At 40.1% G+C, this 7638-nt stretch overlaps 1 long non-coding RNA gene across 1 annotated transcript; it reads right to left on the bottom strand.

Annotated features, from left to right (window-relative positions):
- Positions 1-488: 488 nt before the first annotated feature.
- Positions 489-7638, bottom strand: LOC125759284 (uncharacterized). The gene is made up of 3 exons (XR_007416861.1): positions 7535-7638; positions 5128-5228; positions 489-591 (listed from the first exon to the last, which is right to left on the bottom strand). It is a non-coding gene; the product is annotated as an uncharacterized LOC125759284 (long non-coding RNA).

The raw sequence follows: 7638 nt of genomic DNA, 5'->3' as shown, positions 1-7638 counted from the left end.
ACCCATGCAACGTGTTCTAAGACGGAGCTTGTTGAACGCTGCTGAATGACAAGGCATAACTTTGACCTAATCAATTCGACGATGCTACCTCGTGTACAAAAGTCGGAGGAAAAGAAAAATCTTCGAATCATGGTTCATTCATCACGGCGCATTGGCTTGCAACAACAACAGCGGCCCTCTACGAGATGTTTACAAGGAAATGTGCGACTAATGGACTGGTCAAACTCCGCTTATATTTGCCAGCGTATACTGAGAATGTCGCCTGCATAGGTGGCAAAACTTTCATGTCATTTTGTTAATTGTTGTGTTAAGTCAAAGTAAACATTTTACAATCAAGGTACACATCCCGAGCTGGTAGATGTGGGGGTAGCATGCCATGTGTAGATGCACTGTACTGTGTGAACTTGCTGATGACGGAAGCATACCTGCTGCTTCATGCCAAATAAACGGTGAAGTACACTACTACATGCTTCTTTAAATGCCACTTTGGCAGATGTATTCAGGAACATATTTTTCAAAAGTGTTGCAAGCCTGCTTATGAAACTGTGTGCACGGCCCATGGACAGCTCCACTTCGCTCCTTTCTGTACGTCTGAAAAGGAAGTGAAAGAAAACACCTAGAGCAACAGCAATGTTCAGAATTTATACCCATTTAAACATTGCCATGGTGCATGTGCACATGGCTTCCCTTAGCATCACTGTTTCAGAAATCAAAAAAGCAGAAACGATATTTTGCAGATATTTCTGGACTCGTTCTGATCATATGAAGGACAAGCAGCATGATTTTACGAAGACTTATTACTATAGTACACAAGAATTCGGGGTTAAACACACTACGTTCTAACTGCAAGAGTATTTACGTACGTGCATTACCAATTCTATTCAATTATTGTCATGATGTTGAAGCAAAAGTCTTAACAGTTACAATTTTTGTACTTAATGCTGCCGAGAAGGCCGAGAGTTATGTGGGTGAAGAAAAGAAGAATTGCGCATGTATAAAATGGAATCGGCTCGCACAAGACGAGGCGAATTGTAGACCACTGCGAAGGGCTACTGCTGCAGTGCACATATAATAAGGCTGAAGATGACAAAGATTAAAGCGTAAACGTAAAGGATGAGAATTAAATTGAGAAGCAAGACTTGCTGTCAATAGCTCTTGAATTCTATCAGAACACAACATGACAGTTGTATATCCTGTACATCTTGATGCGACAAAAGTTGAGCTGAAGATGGCGGCTTGAATGAATGTCAAACCATTGAACAAAGCGTGTTGTTGGAGCCAATGTTTCAACAAATTGATGTGTCTAAGTTGTTGCAGCAACTTTGATGCAATTCGTTGCCCCTCTAAAGACGAGTCCTCATGTTGAGTCACTAGCTCCAACAACATTCGTTGTTCAACAATTATTTCATGAGCTGTACATCTCGTTACATTCATTACAAACCTCTACTGTACCAAATGCTACTATGGCAATGATAGTGGGTGCAATACTTAAGCTGCAGTGTCATAAGCAGGTGACCGGCTATTCAACTCTTTAAATATACCAGATCCATAAAGACTGAAAACCATGAGGCAAGCACAACACAAAGGACAAGCGTAAGGAAATTGAAAAAGGTTAACTTTAATAAACGAGGTATGGAATTAGTGATCCCCATTTTAAGTATACAAGGTGGTTTTTTAATGAACTCCTTTGCTGTTGAAAAAGATCATGCTGCTAAAAAGATCATACCTGTAGTCAAGTGATAATTTCCAGGACGAAATTTCGTGATGCTGAGAGCACGCATTAAACTTTATGCACGATAAGCGTTAGGTGCAATGTCAGAGAGGTGGAGATGATTTAATGGATAGCAAATACTAAAAATGAAAAGCTCTGAGTAACTATCGCAAGAATAAGGACGAAGTAAGGAGGGAAGCATATGATAAGCTAGTGCAATGTCTGAAGCGAGGTAATCTTGCCTTAGAATATGCAGTCACAAAGTGACATCCAGTAAGTAGGCGTCACATGCACTGGTTGTGAGAGAGATATGGAAATGACGGACCACCTTTTAAGTAAATGTAAAAATGTCCTCCCATGTGCGTGTTGGGAACTAGCTCTCATGAAGCCCTAGGCTTACAGAAAACTTGATAAAGATGAACACATCCACAAGAGAAATCAGTAAAAGACAGATGGAGTATTGGTAGTGGAAAAGCAGCGAGAACAGCCAAAAACAAACTTGCAGGGTCTTTATGTACAATGCCGAAAAATAAGCTACTTATTATAAGTTTTTTTTAAGGAAAGAAATTTAATTCAGGTAGGAAAGGCATTAAGCCAATTCAAAAATTGAGCTTGGCCACTTGCATGTCAATGCTTCGCTTTAAAGGGAACACACATAGCATCCAACCATCTACAGATGTGAAACTGCGTCATGCAAGATAACTTATACAAAGTTATTGCTTTGAGCAATTAGCGCAAAATATTTCAGGAGAGCACCTAACTGTGCTGGTTAGTACATGATTACGATGGGAACAAACAACGCTGGGCACGGGACGGAAAAAAAAGGTAGACGAGGGTGACAGCACCCTCGTCTATTGTTCTTTCTTCGTCCCATGTCCAGCGCTGTTTGTTCCCGTTTTGATGCAGAATATTTCTTTCTTTATTCTGAAGGTGGCAGTGTTTCATGGCTAAAATAGTTTACTAATTTGCATTTCAAGTTACATTTTTTCAGCCATAAGGAAACACTGCAAAATGCTGAAGTTCTAATGTTAACATTTATCAGGAGAAAGACCAATTCTTTCGTATGGAATACCGAAGGTTGATTTCTAAAGTTCATTGCCTTTGTATTTTGTGCTGTTCCCTTATCATTTTCCTTAAGACGGTTGTATAGATGTTCTTTGGTTTATCTTGTGTTTTGTATATGTTATGCTCCTGTTTTTGCTTAGCAAGATCATTTTATGTGTAACTTATCACTGTAGCCCACTTTGCAATACTGCTTACTGGTGTCAGCAGTATTGTCAAGTAATAAATAAATAAGTAAATAGATATCCACTTTGTCATAAAACTACTATGAAAACAAAATAAACAGAAACGTTGCACCCAAACTGTAACAGAGTTGGAAAAAATAGCTTTTGACCCATATTGCAGCTTAGCTTTTGCTATGTAGCATTCCAAACAGAAATGCCGCCAAGACATTATTGTGTGGTATACTTTGCTGGCAATTTATATTCCATTTTAAAAGAAATATCTACTGCTTGGTTGTAAGCAAGGAAAAATTTACTGAAGTGAATAATCCCTAGCCTGCACAGAGTCTCGTTCCTTGACCTTCGCTGCACAGCACATTTGCACAGGATTCACGCGGGTGCCCCTGTGCTCATATAGTGCAAGTCTAAATGTTACAGATTTAAGCAATACTTCTGTCTGAAGTACCATGCAAGAACAATGATGTGCTGTGCAGTGAAGGCAAAGCTCCAAGAAACTTCCCACAGCCTTGTTATTTTTCATTTGAAAAAAAATATTTTTCGCTTGAAGATAATATTACACCTTAAAAACTTTGTCTAAATTATCGCACGAGGAAAGCACACTATGATGTGTAGGCAAGATTTTTGCTGGGATTGCTACACAGTGAAAGAGAGCCCGCAATATGGGTTCAAACACTACTTCTTCCAAGTGTCAATTTTGAAGACATTTTTGCTTCTTTTTGCCAGCAGCATTTTCAACCCTTGGTATATGCACTGAACTCATACTGTGAATATATTTCACATGAAACATTCAGTCTTTTTTATAATATACTTAAAAATGCTGCATTTTGCAATGTTTCCTCACGACTGCAGATAGCATAAATCGAAATGAAAATAAATTCGACTATCATAGTCATGAAAGATTGGTGACTATGTTAAAGAAACGAATGCTTTGTAGTAATAGCTCGACGCAATAATCATGTGTCAATTAATTTGCCTGACACAGCTTCATTTCTGTGTGCGAAGTTTGAAAGGTCTTTGCTGCATTATGCAATTCTTTCCCCGAAAATAACGCTTGAATGACTACTTCCCACACTGAAACATAACAGCACCAGTTTTACAAAATATTGGAAATGGTCAAAAAAACGACTTGGCACACTGGAGTGAAATGACCCAAATAGGTACTAAAATAAAACAGTGTGCACTGTCAGACACTAAAATGAAGCACTAATCTGCTTGTATTGCTAAATTACTTCAAAACCCTGCTCTGATAACTGCCCACAAGAAGTTGATTGCGAAAAATTTACTTTAACCTCTGACCTATTTTTATCTATCTTTAGTATAATGACTCGTAACCTTCGGCACACAAAGGCACAAAGCATTTCATATGGTTCAATGCCTTCGAACAGTACGGAAGGTCTTATGTTAAGAAATAGCGTAAAATCTGGACTAATTTTAACCAGCTATGTTTTATAACATGCAAACATCGAGAAATACACAATAATTTAGTAACTCACCCCCTCTAAAAGTGTTGCTGTCACAGCTCCAAATTCTATTCACGAGCTATACTGGCTAAAATGTTAAAACACAGCTGCATTTCCATCTCAATGGTGGATGCACACAAGTATACAATAACTTAGTAGCTCGCCCCCTATAAAAGTGTTGCTGCCACAGCTCCAAATTCCATTCACGACCTATACTGGCTAAAATATTAAAACACAGCTGCATTTCCATATCAATGGTGGATGCACACAAGTCTACACGAACAGGCATGTACTTTAGATTGACTTCACAAGCCATATATCCGGTAATCCTGCCGTTGGAGAACGTTACCAAGTGTATGAGCTGGACTACTACATCAGCTAAAATGGATGCTTGTGTGTTGGTATGACAGAGCGTAAACAAAGCAGTGCAGAAGACTGAGCACACGAGCACAGCACTGTTTGTGTCTTCCTTTTTCTTGTGCTCCGTCTATTGCGTTTTTTTACACTAATGCATTAATTGTGAAAACAACTGGCTGCCGCAATTTGGTCATCTAGGTCGAACTTTTTGGGCCTTGTACCAGACTAAAGAGCTCTGTTGTGAAAGCAACAGGGTGTAACAATATTGCACTACAAATCAGGGAATACAAAGCATCGATAAGAATGTTCAGCCAAAATAAAAGGCTTCAGCAAATTGTTTGAGACACATACTCACAGGTTAATGCTCATTCACAGCTTCTACGGCAGCCCCATGATTTCTGTGCGTCCATCTGTGCGTGCCTTCCTTCCGCCTTTGGGCAAGTTTGAGTAGAATGTCTGCCAGGAAAACAAAAACATCAGAAACAAGTCGACTTTTTTTAGCATGCCTCACATAACCCAAATTAACTTTTCTCTCCCCATGAGGTAGCTGTTTAGAAAGCGTCCAAACAGCCGCTGCTTTGTCTGTGTATAGCTCATAACCAATTAGTAGCATCCAACACGACACCTGATCATTGTCAAAGCAACGAGACAAGAAACTGAGACAAGTATAAGCAAAGAGCAAGCGGCTATATTTCGCCATTATATCGTTTCCTAATCCAGCCCGATGCATTCATCGCTTAAATTTAATTTACACTGCTATTTTGGTGTTCGCCCTAAACTTACTTTCCAAATAACTCACTAAATAACCTATTTCTCTTATGCACTATATGAATACATGTTAAAAAGATGGGGCATGCAAACATGGACACAAGAGAGTCAAGACGCCTAAAACGCTGAGATCACTAACTGGAGGCTCATCACCTAATATACCTTTACATTGTCGAGAGCCTAAATGCATGCCAAAATTCGATGAATGCAGTTTTGTACAAGCACATGAATGAAGAAATGCGTCCAATAGTCGAGGCCTGGCATATCGATAATGGCAGTGCACAAGAGAGCCAATCGTCGATTAACTAGCAGTTATCTCTCACGTAGACTATCGCGCGTGCCAGATTGATAGGTATCGCCTGTTGTCTGGGCATGCACAGATAAGTTTCTGTGTCTACTTTATTTTGTGCCACTGTCCACCTTTCCACTTGGCGTTAGTGGTGTCTTGGTTTCTCTCTTGTGTCCATGTTTGCATGCCCTGCTTTTTAACATGAATACCTACCAACCAGCTCAGCTGTCTGTTATACTAAATATGTATACAATCTAGAATTACCACTCTGTCCACTTGCTGATGTAATAATAACAATGGGGTTCTGCAATGTAAACGTCAAATTAAAAGCACGGGAACCTCTAGGATTTGCACCTCCACCGAAAGTGCAACCACTCCATCAAGGATCGAACCCGCACAGTTCAGATCAGCAGCTGACCATTATAACCACTGTATTGCAGCGGGGGATGTTCACTTGGTAATGTAGGTTAATGTTAAGGATTATGGAAAGAGCTGTAGGTTGAAGAAAGACATGCAATTAAGCAAGGAGCTGCAGACATTATGCAGTTTAGATATTTCTGTAATCCAAAGGGCTGGTGCTCAGGGCATGTACCTAAGGAACTCCTGTTCAGCGTCTCTTTTCGAACCAAAGCTTAGCAGAATTGATGTTCCTGTCTAGATATGCCCCTGAAAACCACAGTTAAATAGCTGCAAAGTAAACACTAGAAGACAGAAAAAAATCCATCACTTGTATGATATTAAACACATCAAGATGCAAATACACCAAACACCCTGGACTGTGAAACGCATTGATTGAAAAGATATCAGTTAAACAAAGCAGCATAGCAATGAACTTCCATGTAGCTGCCACAGGCCAAAAAGCAGGTGGCTCTGGTGCCATGAAAAATCTATAATAACACTTGTTGAATATAGCAGGATGTTTTGTATGATAAATGTATAAATTACCACTCACAGAAGCTGACATGCTATTTTAAAAATGAGCATTGCAAAAAATAAAGCAAGAAAACCGCGTGACGTGTGAATTTACCATTCATAATTTAAGGCTAAAGGGCCCGTAAACAACTCCGGAGTCTAAAATTTGTGACAACTGCACGCTTGTACAACGTGAACATGTTGTCACATGAATTTTTTGATTAAGTGGTGTAATAATGAAGCCACAGGAGATAGAACAAACATTCCAGCTGGTTTCAGTCTCTCGCTCAGCCTGACCATCCTGAAGAGGGGCTTCCTCGGTGTGCCACTGTGCCAGAGTGGTGCGGTGAGGAAGCACAGTCAAAGCACTGGCGAGATAAACCAATTCGCAACACTTGTGACAACCACAGATACTGCATCATCACAAAGCCAAAATGCCGTTTCGTATTGCAGAGGACTATTCAACAGTCAGCGTTACTTAATGTTGCTCATAGGCAACATTACACCACTTCGCTAGCAAAGAGGACTGGTCAAGCGCTGAAGAGGAGGCGCGGTTATTGTTTTTAGAAGTGGAGTGTCTGACATTCGCACAATGTGATTCCTGCGGCCCTATGTACGAATTAGCGAGCTTGTTTGGGAGGTGTAAAAGAAAGAAGTAGGAGCCTGCTGACTGGCCCTTTAGGAGAATGTAAACATACACTGGAAGGAAGTACACTTGTAGACATATTACTATAAGCTATAAAAAACAGGCAATTAACATGCGCAATCCATGCAGCATAGGGATGTCTCACACCTTTGCAAGAACTTTACTATGGTGGCTGCATATTTGTGTAGGCCAGAAGCAGCAGGCACGTGGCTTCCATGAATTTGACCCGTTCTTTGAAGGGAAACTGCTGC

This window comes from Rhipicephalus sanguineus, chromosome 7 (assembly GCF_013339695.2).
Source record: "Rhipicephalus sanguineus isolate Rsan-2018 chromosome 7, BIME_Rsan_1.4, whole genome shotgun sequence".
In the NCBI taxonomy this organism is placed as follows: domain Eukaryota; kingdom Metazoa; phylum Arthropoda; class Arachnida; order Ixodida; family Ixodidae; genus Rhipicephalus; species Rhipicephalus sanguineus.
Note: the sequence above shows the minus strand (reverse complement) of the source record. Positions and strands in the feature narration are given on the sequence as shown.